Source organism: Diabrotica undecimpunctata, chromosome 5 (genome assembly GCF_040954645.1).
Source record: "Diabrotica undecimpunctata isolate CICGRU chromosome 5, icDiaUnde3, whole genome shotgun sequence".
NCBI classification, from domain to species: Eukaryota; Metazoa; Arthropoda; class Insecta; order Coleoptera; family Chrysomelidae; genus Diabrotica; species Diabrotica undecimpunctata.
The window spans coordinates 125,729,204-125,753,779 of record NC_092807.1 but is presented as its reverse complement, the minus strand read 5'-3'; the positions used below and the strand labels follow the sequence as shown (position 1 = coordinate 125,753,779).

Below are 24,576 nucleotides of genomic sequence, written 5' to 3'. Positions count from 1 at the left end.
AACTTTCTCATCCAGATTATCTACAGGAAGATCTTCAGTTATTAAAAAATATTCTAATTGAAAACTCTTATCCTCCAGATATGCTACATAGGATGCTTTTTTCTAATATTGGTAATATAAATAATTTAACACCATTTTTTGCTCAATCTCAAAACATTGTATCTAACAATCAGAACATCTATTATCATTCACTACCTTTTATACCATCATTAACACCTAAATTAATACAAACACTAAAGGTTATTGACAATATAAAAATAGCAACAAAGAACATCAAAACTATTTCATCTTTATATTCTAAAACTAAATATCCTATAGACAAATTTGAAAAAACGAATTTAGTATACAGCATTAGTTGTACTCAGTGTGAGGCTGAATATGTTGGTGAGACCGGAAGAAATCTTTCAAATCGCATTATTTCTCACAAAAGTGATTGCAGAATTAAAAAACCATCTTGTGCTTTGGCAGAACATGTAATCGATAAAGACCATATTATGGATTTTGATAACATTAAAATTTTATGTAGTGAAAGTAATAAATTTAAAAGGACTTTTTTGGAAATGGTTTGTATTAGCAAAAATGATAAGAGTTTAAACAAAAGATCTGAAATTCAAAATTTAAGTAAAATTTATAATTATATTCTTTCTTTATGATTTATATATAAAACTTGTAAAATGTCATATTTAATTCTCCATATATCTATCACATTCTTTCAGACATCTGTCAAGGGTGAATAAATCTTCTTCTTTTTGTTACTAAACAAAAAATAATGTTTAAACGAAGTTTTACTTTTGGCAATATAATTGTCAAAAATAAAAATTTTATGTTGGCATTTATGACATTGAGGCTATTTGTAATTGGTTGCTATTTGAACTTATTTATAAATTCAATTATTTTTATATAAAAAAAATGTTTTCAAAATTATAGAAATTTTCGGAGAAACATTTGTTAGATCAAAACATTTTTATATTAAATATTTTGAACATGTAAACAGTGATTTTTACTTACCAAACTAATTTTTATTTGGTAAGTTAACAAAAATTGTTTTTTCTTTTTAGTTCAACCTTGTAAGTATTTTGTCTTTTTTAGCTCTTGATAATAATTGTAAACACAATTGAAAGCTCGAGAATAAAAAAATAGTTAACCAATAGCCCTATTATTGACTCCAACCCATCCAAAACAGTTATATATATATATATATATATATATATATATATATATATATATATATATATATATATATATATCTATATACATATATATATAAACATATATATATTTATATATATATATATATATATATATATATATATATATATATCAACAAAATAATAAAATAGTAGATTGCCAGTTAGGAAAAATTCATATTTAGTTCATCCAAAAATTTAACTGTTAGTATGTCAGATTTATATGAAACTTGATTTATTTTTTCCAATTTTCTGCTTTACCGTAGTCATTTCTAACCATTAAAGAGTCCAAAAAATGCGTAGCCGTATTTTATTAAATTTAATTGGACTTTCAATTTCATTAAATCTGTTGGCACATATTAGGGGAGAGAAAAGTTCGAATGTTGGATGCTGTTTTTGTGTTAATTAATTTTTTATCCTTCCGTAATTGTTCACTCGCTAAAGTTGGTCCTTTTTGCTAACAGCTTTTTTTCTACAGCTTATAATGTACCTGGATTAAAAGTAGAACGGATGTATATCGAGTTTGTTAATACCTGGAATATACGTCATTAAAACTTATTCTTAAAAATGTAATAAACAAATTTATGTCAGAAATGTAATATAAAATTAGTATTTCTTGGGTTTAGGTTCAATAAGTAATATTAAATTTGGAACTAGACTTTATTGTCCATTGAAATCAAAGTTTAAGAAGGAAACCCTTCCCTTTGTCAAGGTTCTAAGATGTAGAAGATTACGAACAAAAAGCTATTGTAAATTATATAAAAAACTTACCAAAACGTAAAAAGGGACACTAACATTAACGAATTGACAGAATTGAATTAATTCGTATATTTCCCTCTTCTTTTTGTTTTGTTAGGTTCTTAAAATTTTGATGTTTTCGAAGTCAAATTTATGCTTCTTCTCATTTTCATGTTTTGTAAGCGTGGTGATGTTGTTTTTGTCATATTTTTGAGAACGAATTCTGGATTAAAGCAGTTGACTGGTTTGCATGATATAGACACCTTTACAGTTAATACATGATATCTTGTAGGCAACATGTCATTTTTTTGAGTTTTGGAGTTTGAGTTTTTAGTATAGTGAAATATTTATTCAAAAGGAGCCTTTGTGAGCCACTGTTATGTTATCTTTGACTAAAAGATTTGTTAGTTGTTCAGATAAAACTTTTATATATGGAAGAGTTGTATAATGTATTTTTGATACTGTTGGGTTTATTGTTATTTGTATTGTTGTAAAATTTATTAAGCCTTGATTTGAAAATAGTTTCAATTAGATGTTCGAGATATGCATTATTTAAAAATGGCATTTTTGCTTTTTTTATTGCAGTTGTAACGTAATATCAAGATATTTGGCATTATTTGCCCATTCAATTAATGTATTGAACAGTGTTAGTACCCAGTTACCCTTTTCTTTTGTTGTACATAGCGGCCTGAGTTTTATCCAGGTTAACAGCTGTTTTCCACTTAATACACCAGGATTGCATATGGTTGAGTGCCGTTTGTAGGTATCTCGTTACCAGATCATGATTTCTACTACTGGCTTCTATTGCAGTGTCGTCATCTTATAGGCTTAGGCATTGATCTGGGCGTAGTTGGGGTATCTGCTAGCATATATTGTTTACAGGTATGGCGACAACACCGCTTTCTGCGTCACTTTGACCTTTCGACAGTGGTCCGATGGTTCCGACTTCGGGTTGGGTTGGCCTTATCCGAACTCTGAACCTTCTGTTAAACAGGTTCGATAAGATAAGACATGTCATCGTCTCGCTATACCCAAATTCGTTCATTTTATATTCGCGATAGCCAATTCCGACAGGGGGCGCTCAAGATTTCAAATATGGACGATAACTTCGGGAAAACAAATCATTTTGTCATTTGATCTCAAAGCTATAAAACGTTTAATATAAATCATTTACACGTGTGTTTTGCCAAAGTAAAAGTTGGAGTACGTTCTTCAAAGTTTATTTTTTTGTGATTCGAGTTTATACATGCGGTAATTGACTCCCAAACCTGAATAAAAATAAAATAAAATGTTTGTTTTTTTACAGTATGTCTGAAACACGGAAAGTAAAATTTACATTATCTCAATTATTGTTGTGGTTGCAAGGTGGGCAGAGATCTTTAACTGAGGGTGAGGCAGTTTTTGGAGCTGGCCACGTTATATTTTGTAAATTACACCTTACGTTTTTTACTAATAACTTCATGAGACCTTTCCGGGCAATTTAGCTGATGGAACAGCATTTTTCAGTCTTCTCAATTTAATTTCAGGTGTTACTATAAAGTAAATTAGAAATAAATATATTAAAATATATATATAATATTTTAATCAATACTTATTTGGAAAGTAATCGTTCTCAGTAAAATGTAAACTGCACAGTCATGTCCTTGGTTATAGGTCTGCCAATTCGCAAAATGCATTGCCAAATTTTTCTCATTTTTCTCGTCCAGCGGAAACTTATGTATGGAAATATTTTGTAAATTATAATAGGATGCACATTGAGGGATACTGCAATAGTTTTTTGAAGTCGAAGTCATTGTTAATTACAATTAAACCGGTCGCTAATATGTATACAAATTAATGACAATTTCAATGTTTTCCCGAACTGGATGCTTTTGAAATCTTCCACCAGGCGTCGCCCACTTTGCGGTTCCTCGCCAATAGTAATTCTTCATGCCAGACTCTTACAAATCTAGGCCGGTAGTGACTCTTCGACTGCTTATAAATGTAGGCCCCTAATTGTAGGCCATAAATCAAAATCTATTTTGTAAGTCAATACCTGTTTTAAATGTAAAGTATAACTCATAAAAATTTAATAGCAATATTGCCGTGGATAATTTTAGAGTAGTCAACACAAAAAATTATTGTGCTGGGATATTTTTTTGTTTTTCCCAGATATTTTTTGTACCAAAAAAGACAAAAGGTTTTTGAAGAAGCAGAGCTAAACATTTTTGAAAATGGTTATTTTGGTAATTTTTGTATCAAAGCTTCTATACTGGCGTTATATTAATTTTTTCTCTATGGAAAAATGTTGAAGCAAGTGTCACGGAACCAGCGTCACAAAATGGCGTCATCACGGAACTAGCGCCAGAAGATGTCGTCGTCACGGGTAGCATCAAAAAGTCTGCAGTAAATAGCTATTTGCTGCTTTAAGTCCAATAAATGCTCTGGTTTTGACACCCTTGCCAGAACCAAATTTTTTAATATGATTTTTGTGGAGTTCAGTCGTTCAGACCATTTTGTGTTTTTTGTCGATGTTAAATAGAACCAGTTTAATAAGGAAAATTTTCTGTAAGTTTGTTAATAAAGGGTCTCTCCTAGTAAACATAAAATAAATTAAGCAGCACTTAAAGAAAATTTGCTATTTACATTGCATTGGCAATGTGCAAAGGTAAAACGCATAGAATATACTACAGATTTTATTTTAGTCACTTTTTAAAGTGTGTTAGCTCAATTTTTCTGAAATTTTTTTGTTGTGAACTGCTCGTCTAAACTAAAACTTACGAGTATTTGAATAAAAAAAAATTTTTAAGTGATCAAATATTATTACTATATAATTTCTTTTTGCAATATATTCTGTTTAATATGTTTAGTATTTTAAAACCTTTTGTTGTTATATGTTTTGCTATTTCGACGAAATTTATTTTACTTATTTATTTCTTCAAAAGAAAGCATCCACTCCTCTGGATTTAAAAATACTATTTCAAAATACTCAAATATTTCTTTTTCTGTCTGTAACTACAACTATTCCAGATTTATAAAAGCGAAAAATTATTTCCTTGCACACATTTCCGAACTTCTTTTGTACGATAAAACTAAATTGACCTGAACAGAAAAATGTCGGCCCATTTTCCGTGAAAATCCTGAATATTTTTCCACACACCTTACTCTAAGGGCATTCAAGATGGATATCGTCTAACAGGAAGAGAAATATTTGGAAAAGGAAAAGATGCGTGATGGCGAATTGGAATTGGTTTGAATAAACGAGTTCTTGTACTTCTTTCTACTAATAGCGCTTGGAAATAAAATTGTTTTTGTTTATGAAAACATGTGTTTATAGTTACAGTAGAGATAAAATTTCAAAATAAATTAAAGTGGGAAATAAAGTTTTTTAAATCATTTCTAGTTAAAAAATAGATTTTGATAAAATTTTCATCGGTAAGTCGTAAATTTGTACAATTTATTTTATATTGTAATGCAAATTATCAGTAGGATTACTGCAGTAAACCTTTTAAAATGAGATCAACAACTAAAATTAGAACAAAAATATGTGAGACTCTGCTGTTCCTACCAAACGTGAGGTTTTTTGTTAAAAGTTAAAGGTTTTTTTTTTGAATAAAATCCTTTATAAAAAGGTATATAAAAAACCCAGTTGGGCTATGTTAAATTGGCAAAACGTTTTCGGAATAAGTATTCCATCATCAGTACCAAGTTAATACATGGATGTAGCCACTAAATATGGGGTTACAAACCCTTTAAAAATTGCTAATTGAAATTTAGTTTACATAATGTCTGTTTTACAATTTAGATGGTAAAGTTACCGTTGGATTGGTAACATGGTGACATATGACTCTGCAATAAGTTGCAAGTCCTGAGACGGTATGTCTACGAGGACTTCAATAAAGCACTTAGTTGCTTTATTGAAGTCCTCGTAGACATACCGTCTCAGGACTTGCAACTTATTGCAGAGTCATATGTCACCATGTTACCAATCCAACGGTAACTTTACCATCTAAATTGTAAAACAGACATTATGTAAACTAAATTTCAATTAGCAATTTTTAAAGGGTTTGTAACCCCATATTTAGTGGCTACATCCATGTATTAACTTGGTACTGATGATGGAATACTTATTCCGAAAACGTTTTGCCAATTTAACATAGCCCAACTGGGTTTTTTATATACCTTTTTATAAAGGATTTTATTCAAAATTTTTAATATATGGTATACAGCCAAACACAGGAACTTAGTTTCCTTGTGAAAAGTTAAAGGCTTAAAGTACTTATTTGTTGTTTGGATCTTTCATTTCTGATCAATTGCATCTAATTTGATGGGTTACATATCATAGGTTGCAAATTTATATCTTTTACTGGCCATTGTAACGATTAGAAATATTAAGTTACTTTTATGTACCTTTTCGTTTACGAATTTTTAAATTTTTTAAACACTTCTAACTGGTTAAGATATAAATAATCTAGATTGCTGGTACTAGGGTAGGTCAGTATATAGCTTATGCACGAGAAAATTGTCACATTTCAAAAAAACGACTTCTGAGATATTTTACATTTTAATGTCACGAAAACTCGGAAATATTTCTTTTCTATTTTTATTTATCTCATGAGTTGTAGCATTTACATTTTCCTTGATATATATTTTGAAATCCCCTCGTATGTGTATTAACTAGAAATCCCCTTATATATGTATTAATATGTAATAACGAATAATGTTTTCTATGTTTCTCTGTTCCTATCGTACGAGTTAAATCCTAAATAATATTTCGTTCTTTTTACGTCGCCGAAGTTAATGGAAACTATTTTAAAGTTTGTTTATATCACGGACGCAAATTATTTGATATTTTTCTTTGATCGAAACCGCTAAATATTCTGCGTTTCAAATAAACATCCATTGAGTTCGCTGAGAAGTTTTTGCCGGCAAGATAATTGGTACACTCTCGCTGAGGCGTGGTAAAAAGCGGTGAGCCTCAGCGTTATGTCCAAATTCTACGTCGAATTTGAAAGTTTTCTGTTTTGTTCCTTTTCATGGAAAATGTGTAGCAGTTTAATGGTTCAGTTGCAGTTTAAGTGAGGTTCCAGAAGGTGAGGAACAAGAATCGTTATTTCCATCCTCGTTTTGTTTCTCCCTGGTTGTCATCCTAGGCTTTTTGGCAGTTTGGAGATGAATTTGTTCGTGTTTTTACGTGAGCTTTAATGCTTTTTTTTAGTGAAATTTGAGGTAACTTTGTGTGTTAAATTTTAAAGTAAAGACATATGTTTTTTAAAAATGCTTTCATAAAAATTTAAATTTTGATAATTAATATTGTAGATCTTATGACAGCTATCATTTTTGACATTGATTTGTTGTGTTTTTAAAAAAAGGTTAACCCCTTTATGAATAGTTTCATTTAAAAAATAATTCTTTACTTGTAATAATTTTTGATTTGCCACAGTTTATAGCCCAGTAACATTTGTAAGTTTTTGTAGCATCTCTCGAGTTTCTAAAAGGATAATGACATGTAAGTTTTCTTTGTTATGTTTGGTATAAATCTCTGTAACTATTAATATAGTGTTTTTTGTGCCATCTGTATTTTTGTAACTGTTTATGGTGAGACACAATAAATGTTTAATTTATTTCTCTAAACCATTTTGTCTTTTTATTTAAGAACAGTCTCCTAATCATTTTTGTATTTCTAATAATTATTTTAATAGTTACAACTAGTTATTGTAATCGTTATAATTTGGCACCTCTAAGCGGCGTCCATTTTAAATTGCTAGAGGTCCTTTCTGTTGTTTGTTTGGTTTGTCTATTTGTCCAAGAGATTCATGTAAGTACTCCCTTTGTTTAATTTTTTTGTACTTTCCCCAATCCAGCCCTATTGCCATTCAACTTATCCACGACCCAGCTCTCCAAACAAACCCTGAGTGCCATTCGCACAGTTTCGTTAATTTTGCTTTCCATATCTCCACCCCCAATAGTCTCTGTCCCTAGTTTTCAAACCTTCTATAAGTATACCCTATGTGGGAGGCAAAATATTTACGTTACAGAGTTAGTACTGATCAGCATGGAAAATTGGTAATACTTTTTGAAACAGCTTTACTTTCTTTTACATGAGTGAATGTGCTATGCCTACTTTATTTTGGGTATGGCCTTTTATATGAAATTTATCAGTTATAGACTTTAAATATGGTAAGGTATCCACCGCATATTTGTATAAGTCAAACATTGGATAGTTTTTGTGTTGCCCACAACAGTTATTATGTAAAATATTACACCAAGTTCTTGACCTTTTTCATTTTAACATTTTTGATAATTATAAAAGCACGTCCCAATTTCATTTACTCCACGTTGACTCACGAATCAGCTTACTTCTTCATTTTTTAAGTAGTATACTGGGAAGTTATACACAGAGAGCTTCTACATGAAATAAAATACTGATTTTTCTCCTTGTTGGCATGGTGAGATTGCTTTTAAGTCATAAATAGCCATATAAGACTTTTAATGCTTCCTTTACTTCTCCAATGCAGTTTTCGTAGCCTACACATTGCTCATATTGATCTTTCTTCAGAAAAAAGAAATTGGTTAAACTCTGTTATACATAAGGTAATTTTTGCAAATGTCTACCCCTCTTCTGTCATTTTAGGCACATTATTCTTATGTAAAGCCGGTACAGTAAGTTTAGTAGAGAATCCACAGCAGGCTTGACCAGTTTTCCTTTATTTTCTTTGGAAGAATCTTCTATTCCGTTAAAAAAGTTTATGTGTACACCAATCGTAGATTTTTTCTTTCTTTTGCGATCTTTTTGTGTCATTTTTTGGATCAGATTTCATCTTCTTGACATTAGTTCTTTTTTTTTCACATGTTGATTGTTTTATTTTAATCAGGCTAAAAATCAGGACCATTGGCACCATCGGCTGATAACAGATCTTCTTCTGAACTTTCATGGCCTTCTTCGTCCGTGCTAGCATGTTCTTTCAAGATAGACTACAAGGTTGCATGATTACCGTCTTTGCCACTTTTAGTTACATTTTCTGCTTTCACTTTAGTACTTAACTCAACAAAGTCACTTTCTAAAATAAATAAATTAAATTATCTTCCTTTAATGGTTGTTCAAGAGCAATGAAACCTTTACTATATTTTAAACAATATAAAATTATTTAATCTACCCTTCAACACAGACTTACTTGTAATAGGCTTTATCGATTCACTCCACATTTTTCTTGTCACCAGGAACAAGACAACCAGGCTTAAAAAGCTTGCCTTATAAAATATATAACACAAAATTAGGTTTTTCAATTAATAAGCAAGAGCAATGAGACCTTCAGTCTGCCCCGAACAACTAAAAATATTAACTGAAACTAACAGTTAACTTCCATACGAACATTCGTCTCCGTCTTCAATTTTAGTCTTAACTTCTACCAGTTATTAATGGGCCGACCAGGTTCATTGGTTAATATTGAATGTAATGACTGAAAGTTTTAACTATATTACCTTCTACTTATATTACTATTTAAAGTCTCTATTTCACTAAGAAAAGTGATTAGTTTTTTAGGTGACCAGACTTATTATCTTTTACATCTTGCCAGTAATATGTAAATGGCCTTCCTGTGTTGATCACAGCAGACTTTGCCAACCTCATCAACATCATTACTGGATTACTTTTCTGTATCTTCATTAAAAAGAGTCTTTGGTATTACATAATAGTTTCCACATTATTTTGCCATTAATTAAACGTAATCTAGTTAGGATGGTATCGTTAAGGCAATAGTTCCTAATAAATAATTTCTATCAGATTCGCCAAGGTTCGGCTATTGTTCGATTTTTTTGTGTATTTAACTCTATTATAAAAATAGTGAGATTGTCTGTCGAGCGGTCGTTGCATCCACCAGGTTCTCTGGACGCTCTACGACCGCCGCTCTTGAGATCTTAAATTCATCGATTCCATTCTCATGTTCGTGGAGTTAAAAACGGGATTCCGGCTTCTATAAATAAGAGGTTTTGCCGGGCCCCTGTGTTAGGTGAGGGGACACCGACAATCAGAATACTTAACTGTTCGAATTTTCTTACTATCACTTTTCTTACAATGACTTAATATGTGAGTTAGTATTCTGTTGCGTGGTATATGCCTCAAGTTCCACAGAGAGTCACAAGAATGACGGCAGTGTCGACTATTCCTACTGCCTGTCGCTTTGTGTACACTACCTTTCGCAACAGTATTTTCGATAGTTACTATTTGCATAAGGTTTCTGGTGACGAAGCGTTGTCACAGCTCGACCCTGATCGGAAAAGAAATTACAAGTCCCCGTCGGGGCTTTTATTCGCTCCTTACCGTGACGGGTTCCAAAGAACGCTTTGGCCAGTTCGACACAATTTAAAATAGTTCTAAGATCAATGTCTTTTCTATTTCAAAAAGCTGTGTTTACTGACAGGGAGCGATCGTAGTCGACACGCCGGTTCTCATGCTTCGAAGGTTTATCTTCTAAATTGGATGAAGTCTTCTTTTGTTCGACGTCTTCGACGATATTAGGTTATTGGATAAATAATAAAACTCAAAGTAGCGTGGTAACACCCCAGGCCAACAAGGTCTCACGGGGCTAGTAGTATATGACGACTGGATCCCGATCGGAAGATGTGCTGCTCTTTTATACATTTAGTATTTGAGAATTCCCAGCAATCTTCCGCCGGGAGGCCAATGACAAAGCGGATAATAACGGGCTCTGTGATTGGCCGGCCAAAGTGAAAATCTGTGTCGTCATTGGTCACTTTGGCGACATGTCCGACACCCCATTTTATTTGATTGGTCTTCACTAGAACGACAGCGGTTCTTATTCGATTCAATGTTCTTCATATTGAACTCTTACAGTTTACACTACTGTGGCATCATAGGATAATAAAATTCAAATATTAATTTAGATAATTATTTTGAATATGTCAATAAAACATTAGAAAACTCTAAACAGTTTAGTTTATTAAAAAATTTATAAATTTAAATTTTAATCTTCAAAAAATTTTTGAAAACGGAGACTTTTAGACGCATATCATAATGAAAAATGTAATTCTAAGAAATTATATAAATCTTTAGTTTTCTACTGAACACTTTTTTAAACCAAGGCTCCATTCTCGTTTTCATTAAACTAAAAGAATGCTTCAGGCATTATCGCTCACCAAAAATAGTAAAACCGTGTAGGGTTTTCAACAGCTTAAAGATTCTTTATAAGGCTTGCAATTACAACAATTATACGAAAGAAACTGACATAAATGACTGGAAGCCTCTGTAAAGCTGGACTAAAGATTCTAATCAGCTTATCTGAAAAGAGACACGGAAGTCTTAACCGCAGGCACAACTGAAACGACGAATAGAATGCGGACGCTAAAATTCTCCGGAAATTGCGGTTTTTATCTCATTACAGGAACGTAGAAATTTTAGTTTTGTTCAGCTTTTTGCTTTGTTGTAATTAAAATAATTTTTAGAGTAATTGAATTTTAAAGTTCTTTTAACATCGGTAAGAAAGTATAAACGTTCTTTTAGTTTGTAAAAGTATTACCTCCATATTTTCAGTGACCAATTTTGACAAGTGCTTTTAGAAAAAGTTTATTTCTTATAAAAATAAATAAATACAAAATACTGATGTTTTGTATACATTTATGATAAATGAATGAATTGAAAAAAAGGTATTTTTTTTTATTTAGAAAAAACGTATAATCCACATCAACCACGAAGGGTTATTAGTGGAGTAACGTACACAAAAGTTCATATTATTTACATTAAATAGATGTATATAAACGTAAATCTTTTAAATAATTTATTACATGGTCAGTGTTTATGGTTAAAGTGGTTTTGATGTCATCCGATATTCCATATTTTCTTCTTGTTTCTTCGTGGTACTGGCAGTCAGTCAGAATATGCTTCACAGTCAATGGGAGAGAACAGTTTCTGCAGGTTGGAGAAGGTTCTTTGTTGATTAAGAATCTATGGGTCAGTGCAGTGTGTCCAATTCTTAGTCGGTTAATTATTACTTGATCCCTTCTATTGGATGGATTATTCAAGATGGTCTTCACAAGGGGATAAATCTCATATAGTTTGGTTCCTGAATCTTTCCAGTAGTCTTGCCATATATTCATACAGTGGTCTTTAATTAGGTTTTTAAAATCGGAATATGGGTAATTTATTGTTTTGGTTGTGTATTGTGAGTTTATTCGACTTGTGTTTACTAGGTTGTCCACTTTCTCATTTCCAGCTATTCCTACATGCGACGGTACCCAGATAAATGCTACTTCTTTTCGAGTTGATTGAATTTCATTTATCTCATTTTTTATAGCCCGAAATATTGGATTTGTAGGGTATATTTGTTTTAAACCTAATAGAGCATTTAATGAGTCAGTGATAATGACACATTTATTCTCACTACGCGTTTTGAATAAAATTAAGGCTTCCAAAATGGCTGTGGTCTCGCCTGTGAGGATGCAGCAATTTGTAGGTATGGATATAGTGTGAGTAGTATATTTACAGTAGTATGCAGCAGCATGTCCGTCATGAGCTTTAGAGGCATCACTGAAAATTTGGAGATGATTAGGATAATAAGATATCACTTCGGAGTACAAGTGTTTAATGAAAATCGGATTTGTAGTTGATTTGGGGTATTTTGTGAGGGTTAAATCAATGGTAAGTGGTTGGATTATCCATGGAGGAAAATTTACACTGACTTGTAGAGATCGCTTTAGCTTATCCATATCAAAGTTATAAGATTTTATTCGTTCTATAAGGGGAGTACTATTTTTAGTGGGTTTTGTAGAACCAATATACGGATGGCAAATTTGGGAGAATACCGGATGTTGTTTCTGTGCTGATATTTTCCCTATATAGTTTAGGGATAATTGTTGGCGTCTAATATATAGAGGTGGTTCTCTCGCTAAAACTTGTAAGCTACTAATAGGACTAGTTCTGAAGGCACCCAGTGCTAATCTCAAAGCTGTAGATTGTATGCTATTTAGTTTTTTTAAAGCAGTTTTGCTTGCAGCACCGTAAGATATGCAACCGTAATCTAATTTACTTCTAATAAGTGATTTGTAAAGGTTAATTAATGTTTTACAGTCGGCACCCCAAAATTTATTAGATAATATTTTAAGTATGTTTAACCGGTTTTGGCATGCTTGTTGTAATTTATTAATATGCACATTCCAATTTAATTTTTTATCGAAAGTTAGGCCTAAAAAACTTACTTCTGTTGACTGTTTTATAGGTAAATCATTTAATCTTAAATTAATTGTATGGTGAGTGTTATTTTTGCTAAAAATTACGTATTGAGTTTTTTCTGAAGAAAAATTGAATCCGGTTTGTAATGCCCAATTTTGAAGTCGATTTAACATAAGGTGTAATATATTTGTTGCTGAAACTAGGTTATTAGATTTGGTGTAAATAACAATATCATCCGCGTAAATGCTACCTTTAATAGGAGCTCTAATTACATTTATGATGCTATTAAAAGCCACTAAAAATAGGGTTGGACTTAAAATGGATCCTTGAGGGATTCATTGATTGAGGTTTGCAGTGAAATATGATTATCTAATTTAGACCGTCCCTTGCGAAAACCACTCTGAAATGGGGTAAGGAGATCTTTTGTTTCTAAATACCATGTTAGACGGAGATTTAGAATTTTTTCCAGTATTTTGCACATGCTGCATGTGAGAGAAATAGGACGGTACGATGAAGGTATATCTTTGGGTTTATTGGGTTTAATAATGGAAATAGCTATTGACTGAGACCAGAGTTTTGGAAATTTATGATTTAAAAAACAGGTATTGAATAAATCTAACAATATTATTTTTGCTCTGAAAGGTAGGTGTTTTATAAATATTGGTGGATATCATCATGTCCTGGGGATGTGTTTTTGGAGTTTACAATAGAGTATTCTAGTTCTTGAAGAGTTATGGTAGCATTTAATGGATCACCAGATTCCTTATCAATGATTTCGAATGATTCTATATTTTGCTTATGTAATAAGAATTCCGGCGTTACATTTTGGTCGCTAGAATTTTCTTGGTAAACTTCGGCTAAAGTTTCACCAATAGCTTTTTTACAGGTGATGATCTCATTATTATATGTTAGTGCATTGATATGCCTAAAGGAGTTGGTACCTTTAAGTTTCCGAATTTTAGACCAAATAACCTGTGAAGGTGTTGATGAATTTATGGACGATACGTAGTCTTTCCAAGTATCTTTTTTGCTTTTTTTCATAAGATATCATTGATTCAGCTCTGAGTTTTTTAAAATTAAGTAAGTTTTCGTCTGTATTATGTTTTTTAAGTTTATTAAAGTCATGTTTACAAGATGAGAGTGCTTTTGCAATTTCACTATTCCACCAAGGTACGGGTTGCCTTTTACAGTGTTTTGTCTTTCCTATATTTTCTAAAGCTGCTTCTATAATAATATTATTTAAAGAGGTGATATCATAGTTTATATCATTGCTTAAATGAAAGTTTTCAAGTTTATTATTGATATAGGATTGATAGGATGCCCAATTTGCATTTTTTAATTTCCAGGACTGATATATTGGGAAATCAAGGGGATGAATGTGATCTGATGTTATAGAAATTGGAAGGTGGTCACTACTATATAATGAGTTCAAAGTGTTCCATGACAATGTAGTTGAGAGTGATTGACTGCATAAGGATATATCAATGGCGGAAAATGAACCGTTATAAGAATTAAATCTAGTTGGATTCCCTGTATTAAGTAACAATAAATCAGAACAATCAATTAGGTTTTTCAATAAGTTACCGTATTTATCAGTTTTGTGACTTCCCCATGCCGGGTGGTGGCAGTTCATATCTCCTAAAATTAATTTAGGATGTGGAATTTGGTCTATAAGATTATTTAATTCGTGCATATCTAGATTACTAGGGTGTGGTAAATAAATGTTACATATGTTAATATTTTTATGATAGGTAATAGAGACTGCTACAGCTTCAAGATTAGTACTTAGCGCGATCGGTTTAGCTTCCAAATCAGTTCTGGTAAAAATAGCTACTCCACCACTAGCTTGTTGAGCCATTCGATTTTTTTTAAAACATTGAAAATTTTTTAAATTTATGTTATTTTGTTTAAAGTGGGTTTCTTGAAGACAAAGAATTAAAGGGGAAAGCTCGCCGATTAGTAGTTTTAACTGTTCATAATGGGTATAAAACCCATTTATGTTCCATTGCACTATAAATGAATTAGTCATCCGTTAATTATTTTTCAACTAGTGACGATTCGTCAGTTTCGTCAGCTGAAGAAGGGTTAGGGTTTATTTTTTTCTTTAGTCGGGTGATATTATTTCTTAACCTAGAATTTTGGGTGTAACAATAAACAAAACTAAGGATTTGAATTAGTTCCTCTGGTTCATTGGAGTAATCTTTAGAAGTTAATTCAGGGTTATGAGAGTTTAAAACATTTTCCATAAAATCACATATTTCATTAAAATTTAGTATAAATGGAGGTGATCTATTTTCGATTTTGTCTTTGATGGATTCTAGGGAGTGGATGACATCTTCGCGGGGGGTTTTGGAAAAAGTTTTGGGTTTCTTTTTTGGTTTATTTTGTTTAGGGGTATTAAAAACAGATGAGTCGGTTTTTGGGTTGTCATCGTTAATTTCAGGAGATGATATGCTATGTCTTTTTAGCTGTTTAGAATTGACTGTATTATTTAAGGTTATTGATGTTTCTGGTGTCGTAGTATTTTCAGTGTTATTTACAGCTGGTGCTGTTGTTTTGGAAGAAGAAGACGACGTGTTTGGATTGTCTTTAGATATGTTTTGGATGATGTCGGTTTCCGTAGTATTTTTAGTGCTATTTACAGCTGGTGATGTTGTTTTGGAAGAAGAAGACGAAGTGTTTGGCTTATCTTTAGATATGTTTTGGATGAGGTCGGTTTCCATAGAATGATATATTTTATCATTAGGTTCATTAGGATTAGATAATGACGATGTGATTAGAGTTGAATTTGAGAGGGGAGTTGAAAGGGTCTCATTAGGTTGATCATGTTTAGATAATGTTGATGTGGTTTGAGTTGAATCTAAGAGGGTAGTTGAATTAGTTTGGTTTGAAATGTTAGTGCATTCTGATTCTTGATGACCAATGGTTTTACATTTGGAGCAACTGAATCCGTCTATGAAGAGAAATACTCGGTAGGAAGTATTATCATGAGTTATGGTAAAAGAGTCAGGAATAGACATATTTTCCAGGGGTGTAATGAATGATTGCCTTCTAAAGCTCAGAACATGACTGTACTCACTTTCAGACATACCTACTCGAAGAAAAGTCATTTTAGATACAGTGTGAATACCAAGTTTTTGTAATTCTTCTTCAATTATTTCGTTCGGGATTGTAGGATATGCATTAGATATTAGAAGTCTCTGGGCTGGAGAAATTAATCTTCTTACTTCGACTTGACATCCATTTATTTCGATATATTTATAAGAATGAAGAAGAGCATCAACAGTGTTTTTTGAAGAGAGATATATGCATATCCTATTGTTAGCAATTCTTGAGGCAAAAAGTACATTAATTGGACCCATTAGTGATCCAACAGCTACGACGTAATCATGGATTTTTGTGCCTTCAATGCTGGAAATGACTATTGCTTGTTGTTTTGTTGGATGTTTAAAATAATTTACGACATCTGAGTAATTGCGTTTAACGGAGTTGTGTGTAGTATTATTGTTGTATGAAGTCATTTTAATTAATTTTCTTGATCAGAAGTTGAGCCGGTCCAAAAAACTGGTCAAGACCCAACTGGAATTTTTGTTATCTCTTTACGTAGGTATTATTTAAAGGTTATTTTGTTATTGTTACAAAAATAATACGAAAAGAAGTGCTACTCACTTGAGATAATATTGTCAGCACTAACTAATGCACTTAAATTTGTCGTAGAGGTATAAAATATTAAATTATGATTTGTTTTTACCATTTAAAATGACTATATTTCGGGACAGCTGATAACGTTGTAGATTTCATCGCTATCAGGGCCAAACTCACCGAAAAGGTATTTTAAAAACTTGTAAAGCATTTAATTCCTAGCTGAGAGCTTTCGAGTTATGAAGCCATCTTCTGAGCTATGCTACAATATAATAAATTATAGTCTCTATCCGTTTATTTTCTTGTAGTGCCTATCCGTTTCGGATGTTGGCGATCATCATGGCAATTTGCATTTTGCAAACTGCTGTTCTGAAAAAGATTTGTGATTGTTGTAATGAACCACGTACGTAGATTTTTCAGCCATGAAATCCTTCGGTTTTTCAATCATCATTTTCCTTCTACTTTTGTTTGTAAAATTAATTGCGGCAACCCACATCTTTCGCTGTTCCTCATGATGTTACCGAGATGTTCGATTTTGGCTGTTTTTATTGTGGTTAACAACTCTTTTCCTTTTTGAATTCTTAATAAAACGTCCTGATTAGTAAAGTGGTCGGTTGAACAGATTAGCCATTTTTTGACTTGCAGATCTTGCTTTCTCTATCCTAGAGTTTATTTCTAGGAATTGGTCCAAATTTTCATTGACGTTTGTACCAAGGTGGGTGTATCATAACTGTGTGGTCGGCGGACATAACCTGACAAGTCAATTTTTGAGAAATTTTTTGTATTAATTAAAATCACATAAAAAAAAATGATCTACCGCTGGAATAAAAGAGACAAGGCAAATGTTATACCTGTGGTTCCCTGTCAAATAGTGATCTTTTTCATACTCATAGTTTTATCCATTTTAGAGATGAACTTAACCAATCAAGTCCTTTTACCTGGTTTAGAATGGCGTATAGCTAACCACACGTTTGACTTAACTGATTAGGTACAGTTATTAGTGAAATTGCTAGCTAGCGAAAAGACTGACGGAGTTATGAAAAAAGGATAATATGTAAATTATTCATTTAATTTGTAATTTGGGTATTGATTACATTGCGTTTCTCACATTTCTTATCACTTTCAATGTTTTCGTTAATATTGTTACATTGCGTTTCTCACGTTTCTCATCCACTACAAACATTGCAAATGAAAAATACACAGAAAACAGCGCCTGAGATTAAACCAACTTCTATAGAAAAACAAAGGACAAGGAAACGCAAAGCTGAGCAGAAATTATAACGAAATTTAGGAAAACTTATCTTACGTTTCAAGGAAAACCAATACGTTCACGCGAAGCCAAAGTATTAAGCTCATGTCGAATGAAATGTAAAGGTCGCTTTAATGCAAACGAGTTAAAACAGTGTTCTGATGAATATTTGGGTTTAGGTTCGTACTCAACGAAAACAACATACCTACATGGAATCTCTTATTTAAGTGAGAGAAACTGCTTTACATCGACCAAGAACAATAAAACAAGGTCATTCAGGTCAAGACCTTTGGTTTATTCTCGCTTTATAAACGGATATAAGGAGCCTATCTGTCGTGGTTGTCTTCTTAACGTTTTCAACGAAAGCAAAACCTTTATTTTAACTATCACCAGTAAGATACTGATGGCATCTACATCTCTTGGAAACGCCCCAACTATCTTCCAGGCAGAAATACATGCTATAGACATAAGTGGCCAAGAATGTCTCAACCGAGACACCCGTAGAGCAAAAGTCTTTATTTTATCAGACAACCAAGCCGCCTTAAAGGCTCTAAAGTCATTTACGTGTGAGTCAAAGTTGGTTTGGGACTGTAAAAAATATCTCAAGGAGCTGGCGGAACGCAACAATGTAACTGTGATGTGGGTGCCAGGTCACAAGGGAATTGCAGGAAATGAGGAAGCTGACAGCCTCGCAAAAGAAGGAGCTAATACCCCATTCCAGGGTCCAGAACCCTTCTGTGGACTATCGAAAAGCCACATCAGAGAGGAACTCCGTACCTGGGAACTCAATAAACTAAGATCATATTGGTCTAACACACCAGGACAAAGGCAAGCAAAAAGGCTCATAGAAGTGTCGCCTACTGCAACAAACCGCCTTCTCGAAATGAGTAAAAAAGATATCAAAATGGTCACTGGCCTTCTCACTGGTCACTGCCCTCTGAGATATCATCTTAAAAAGATGGGCAAATCAGATAGTTAGAACTGTCGTTTCTGTCACAATGAAAAAGAAACGGCAGAACATATACTATGCAACTGTGTAGCACTATTCTTCAAACGGCTAAAATTCCTAGGAGAGGTAAGTCTGGCGTCGTCTGACATAGGAAACAAGTCACCTAGGAAGCTAATCAACTTCATCAGAAGTATTGGCATTCTAGAGTTTAACTAGATTAAGGTATTCACAAAAGATCTCTATAGGTTGAAGTGCGGTGAGGCCGCATGGCCTTAACGACCTCACATAATCTAATTTAATCTAAGATACTGATGTAGAAGATAAAAGAGGAGAGACTATACCAAAAACGAAAATTAGTAAAGAAAAATGAATAGAAATAAAAAATCATATACTTTAATTTCCACTGTACGAAAGTCACTATCTACGAATGCACACTTAGAAGAAATACTTACCATCTCACGTAACTTTACAAAAAAAGTACGAATTGTTCAAACAGTTCACACCTGCGCCCACATCTAGCAAAATTTATTCACACGAATTTAAAAAGCTTAACCTCGGATTTAAAAAGCCAAAACTTAATATGTGTTTTACCTGCGATAAATTTATTATACAATTAAAAATTTGTATGATGACCAGATGACCAGAAGGAAAAACTCTCTTTAGACCACAAATCCCGCCAAATGGAAGCTGATCAAGCGTATGACAAAAAAGGAAAGATACAGAAACTGCCAAAACTGTTCCACATTTAACGACATACACTTTCAACCTACAACAGTGCTTAACAACACCAGATTTAAAATCATCTGTTGCATTTTATACAGGGAAATCTGTTTGTTATGTGTGGTATGAATCTGTTGCAGGTAGAGGGGCAAATCAGATAGCATCTTGTCTGTACAAACACCTGCAAACAGTCGTACCATCTGAGACAAACCATGTAATTTATTATTCAGATACATATGGGGGACAAAACCGTAACTCTTACGTATCTGCCATATTGACGTGGGCCTTGCATAGATCCTCGTCTAATATTAAGCTAATAGAGCATAAGTTTATGGTACCAGGTCACACTCACTTGGAAGTAGATACTGATCACAGTATAATTGAGAAAAAAAAGAAGAAAACTGACATTCAAATATTTCATGACTGGTAGCAACTTTTACGTTCAAACAGTTCTAAATTCACAGTTATGGAAATGTCACAAACAGACTTCTTTGATTTCTCATCTTTACTTAAAAAATAAAGACACTGATGGTTGTCAATTTCGATGGCTGGACAAAAGATGGCTTCGATATACGAAAGACTTGGCAATCGTTCAATTCAAAGACATCCTTAATTGAGAAGACCCATTTAATACTATTGATTTCAATACAAGAGGTGGTCAACTATTATAACTAATCAACCAGTCAATATTTCTAGAGAGAAAAAAGAGACATTATCTCGCTACTGCCTCAAATTGCTACCTTATTTCACAGCGTTTATCAAGACTTGCTACAAGGAATGCTACAACTCAAAATACTCACCCCGATCTTGTAAGTGATGATGAAGAAATAAATTCAAACTTTATGCTTTTGTTTTTTAAAATTGTATTTTTTAATGTTTATTTCGTAATTAAAATATTGCAATATTTTTTTTTTTATTTTAAAATTTGCACTTCATTTGTACCTTATAAGATATGTCAATAAACAAAGACATACCTAACCGGACAAGTCAATCAAAATTCAAAATTTTTAATATTTATGTTGTTGTTAATTGTATCCTAAATACATCATTTGAATTATTAAAAACTACATTTACTCATGCGTTTAATTTTAAAATAGTTTTTATCACTTCTTGAAATAAAAATTTGGACTTGTCTGCTTTTGTTCGCCGACCACACAAAATTATCAGCGAATATTACCGTTTTATCCGCATAATAACATCAGATATTATCTGATGTTATTGATACATTCTCCGTTAATTCGAATTCCGGCTTCAACATCTTCTACTGCTTCTTGAAAGATTTACTTAAAGTATATGTTAAACAGCAAGGGAGATAGTATATATCTTTGTCGGACCCCACATTTGATTTTAATATCATCGGATTCTCCTTGATCTTTCTATTGGTTGACTATTCACACTGAATCTTTTAATTTGTTGTTCCTTCTCAGAGATCATCATACATTTTGTTTTCTTAATGTTAAGATATCTTATCATCTTATCTTCAGGGAGATAGTATACATCCTTGTCGGACCCCACATTTTATTTTGATATCATGGGATTCTCCTGCCTCTGTACGAATAGACGATGTTTGATTCTAGTAAAGATTGCTAATAATTCTTAGATCGCAGCTGTTTATTTCAATATTTTTTAATATCTCCATCAGCTTGTCTTGTTTTACTGTATCGAAAGCTTTATAGTAATTAATAAAGCATACATAGATATCGCTATTCACATCCCTACATCGTTGAAATAGCTCTTGTATGCTAAAGACAGCGTCTCTCGTACCCACTGCGTTCCAAAAAACAAACTGTGTACGGCTGATTTTTTCTTCTTTTCTTTAGTCTATATATTCTCATGTATGATTTTTAGAAATAACTTTTAAATGTGGCTCATTAAGCTGATGGCCCGGAAATCATTGCAGGATACGGATTTTGTTTTCTTAGGTAGAGCAATAAACGTTGACTTCAGTCATGACCAAGGTATTACTCCCTTTAAATAGATGACATTGAATATTTTAGTTAGTCGTTCAGTACCGTCGGTGTTAAATAGCTTTATAAGTTATCATATTCATTTTCAGGTTCAGGAGCTTTGCCACATTTTAGTATTAATATTGCTTTTTCCATTTCATCTGGTGTGATTGGTAAGTGGTCATTACATATGTAGGACGGATGTTGTTCGGACCTATTATCATCAAAGAGTTTTTGTATGTATTTGGTCCGTATGCATATTTCTTGATTTTTATCTGTGGTGATGTTCCCCTTTTTGATCTTGCAGCTTGCTAGCTGTGTTTAATTTTTTTACCTTTTTATGCATATTATATGTATCGTGTTTTTGTTTTAACAACTCTACACACTGTGTTTTTAACCAGTTTTCTTTGGCCTTTCGTATTTCGGATCTTATTTGTCTCTGAACATTTTTGTACATTCTTTTGTTATTCTTTGATTATCTTCTTTCTTCCATGAGTTTTCTTTCAAAATCTCAACATCAATCCAAATGAAATAGGAGTTGGGAACTTGGCCAATATTAGCAAAGAGAAATTGAAGAACGTAAGGAAGCTACTGGAAAGTCCCTACGGCGAAGAATGGCAAAATGATCCGAAACTGGTTTATTTCAAAAACGTCCTACATTACGAAAATGTTCCAAGCGTCCCTGAAGAAGACTACGTTTATTGCAAACTAATCTATAATGACAACGACGAAGAATCTAATTAAGAGTATAGAATTTTAGTATTAATAATTATTTTAATATATTAAGTACTGTTATTAAACGTTTGTGTTTTTACTACAAAATAACCAATCTCTTGGTCTGTTAGTTTCAAAATAGCCAATATCCACTTGTTAGCTGCAAAGTAGCCAATCTCCAAATATTTTTCTTTAATTATAAGAGTATTTTAATAACAATCAAGAAACTAGCAACGAAAAACTAATTTTAAGCGATCAAAGTTTATGGATAACGAATTTTATGGATCTAGGTTTTACAAATAGAAAGTTATCAAGTGAAAGAGTGAGAATACGGTAACGTTATTTTAGCAATGCAGCATGCGCAGTATGAAAATTGAATACCGTAAATGATTTTAACGTTTACGGGCTCCGTTACCGTACGTCGGATAGCGGGTTTGATATACGGTAACGTTAGCAGCGAATCGCACCAATTCGTCAAGACTCGGGAGTCGGAGATTGAAGACAAGGATCTAGGGATCCCACCTTAAATTTTTACCTTTACCATGCGAGATGAGCTATGCACCATTACGCAGATGATTTTAAGATTTTGACATTTTTGTTGCTTCTAACCTAACCTGTATCTTTTACCGAATAAAAAAGGAGATCAATGCTCATCATATTATAACCAATAAAAATAACCTTGGTCCATCCTTGGTCGTTTTCTTAGGTTGTTCAAAATTTCTATAAATATTTCGGGAACGATTTCAAAACGTCTAACTTTGGTTAGCAAGAAATAGGCTTTTTGAAAGAGGAAAGAAAAATTTTTGGAAATTAAGATAATATATTATGAATGATATGAATGATAAAATTTTCTTTTAAATTAAGAATTAGTTGTAAGTTTGTTATTTGCTAGTCACCATTTTAATTATAATTTCGATAAGACTACATAAATGAAAGATTATAATTGGTTAATTAAATATCTAGCTTAAATCTAGTAGTTGTCAAATAAATTGTCAATTTATTATTTCTTGAAATCACAAGCCAAAATTTTAAAATCATAATATGCGTAATGGAGCATCGCGCAGCTCGCATGGTAAAGGTAAAAATTTAAGGTGGGTTCCCTAGATCCAAGTAGATTGAAGTTCCTGTTCTGTAATGTTATTTCTGTGCATTAGTTAACACGTGTTTTCTATTTTCTTGGTTAAGCATCTGCGATACAAATAAAACATTTTATTCTATTTCATTATATTTATCAATTATGAACACGGAAATAGTGAAAAAGACAAAATGACTGCGTTTTACAAGCAATGATGACCTTTTACTAGTAAAAGAAGTGCGAGGAGTCAACCCTCTGGAAGGTCCTGTTTTTCAAACCGAAAATACTGTTTGGCTCTAAGCGATTAAAATTGAACACAGAATGTACATTTTGTATGTTATCATTTAAAATATTTATGATTTAGTATTAAATCTTCTATAACTTCGTCGTTTGCTTCAACTTATAAATATTGCTTGTTCTAAAATGTCTTCCACATTTCTATAGAAAAAAATTGAAACCCAAAATGTACAAAACCAGACAAAATATATACCTTGGGTAAAAGAAAACAAAAAAAAATTAATTATTTTGCTGTCACAAACGACATTTGACTGACAGCTGCCAACTATTAACGTGAAGCACCAATTCGACCATTCGATAACTCTAAAATTACATATCCGTTAAAAGTTATACCGTAAAAAATAGCGTTTACGTGTCAAAATAACGGAAGGATAAAATTTTACTTGATAACTCCCTAATATATAATTACGATTTACGGTAATTTTGCCAGGGTGGAGATTGGTTGTTTTGCAAATAGAGGTCTCATATAATACAAATAAACTGAACGCTGTAATACAGATCAGTTTCCCCAGTGCGACAGAGAAAACTGACCCACAGCAGTCCAGGCATCTCACTCTAATGGGCGATTTATCGAACATGTAACCTTTCCATTGGTCACTAAGATTACGTGGTCAATAAACCCGGCCTAGGGATTGCTTTGCGTCAGTTTCCTCTGTCTCACTAGGGGAACGGGGTTGTATTACAGCGCTGAGTATATTTGTATTATATGTCTATGGTGTGATATGGGCCTTAATTAACGCATTAATCTGAGGCGCATATATGGACTTAATTTCAACTTAAAAGAAAACTTCACGTCATTAATAATAATACAATACTAAATACAGTACTATTAAATTTGATTTTCTTTTCTTCCAGAAGATACCAGACGCTATCCTTGTTATTACAGATTAGACTT

At 32.5% G+C, this 24,576-nt stretch overlaps 1 protein-coding gene across 1 annotated transcript in view; it reads left to right on the top strand.

The window, feature by feature from the left end:
• The window catches only part of LOC140441766 (neuroligin-4, X-linked-like), a 960,081-nt gene that overhangs the window by 580,190 nt on the left and 355,315 nt on the right, over positions 1–24,576 (top strand). The gene's annotated exons all lie outside the window — the stretch shown is intronic.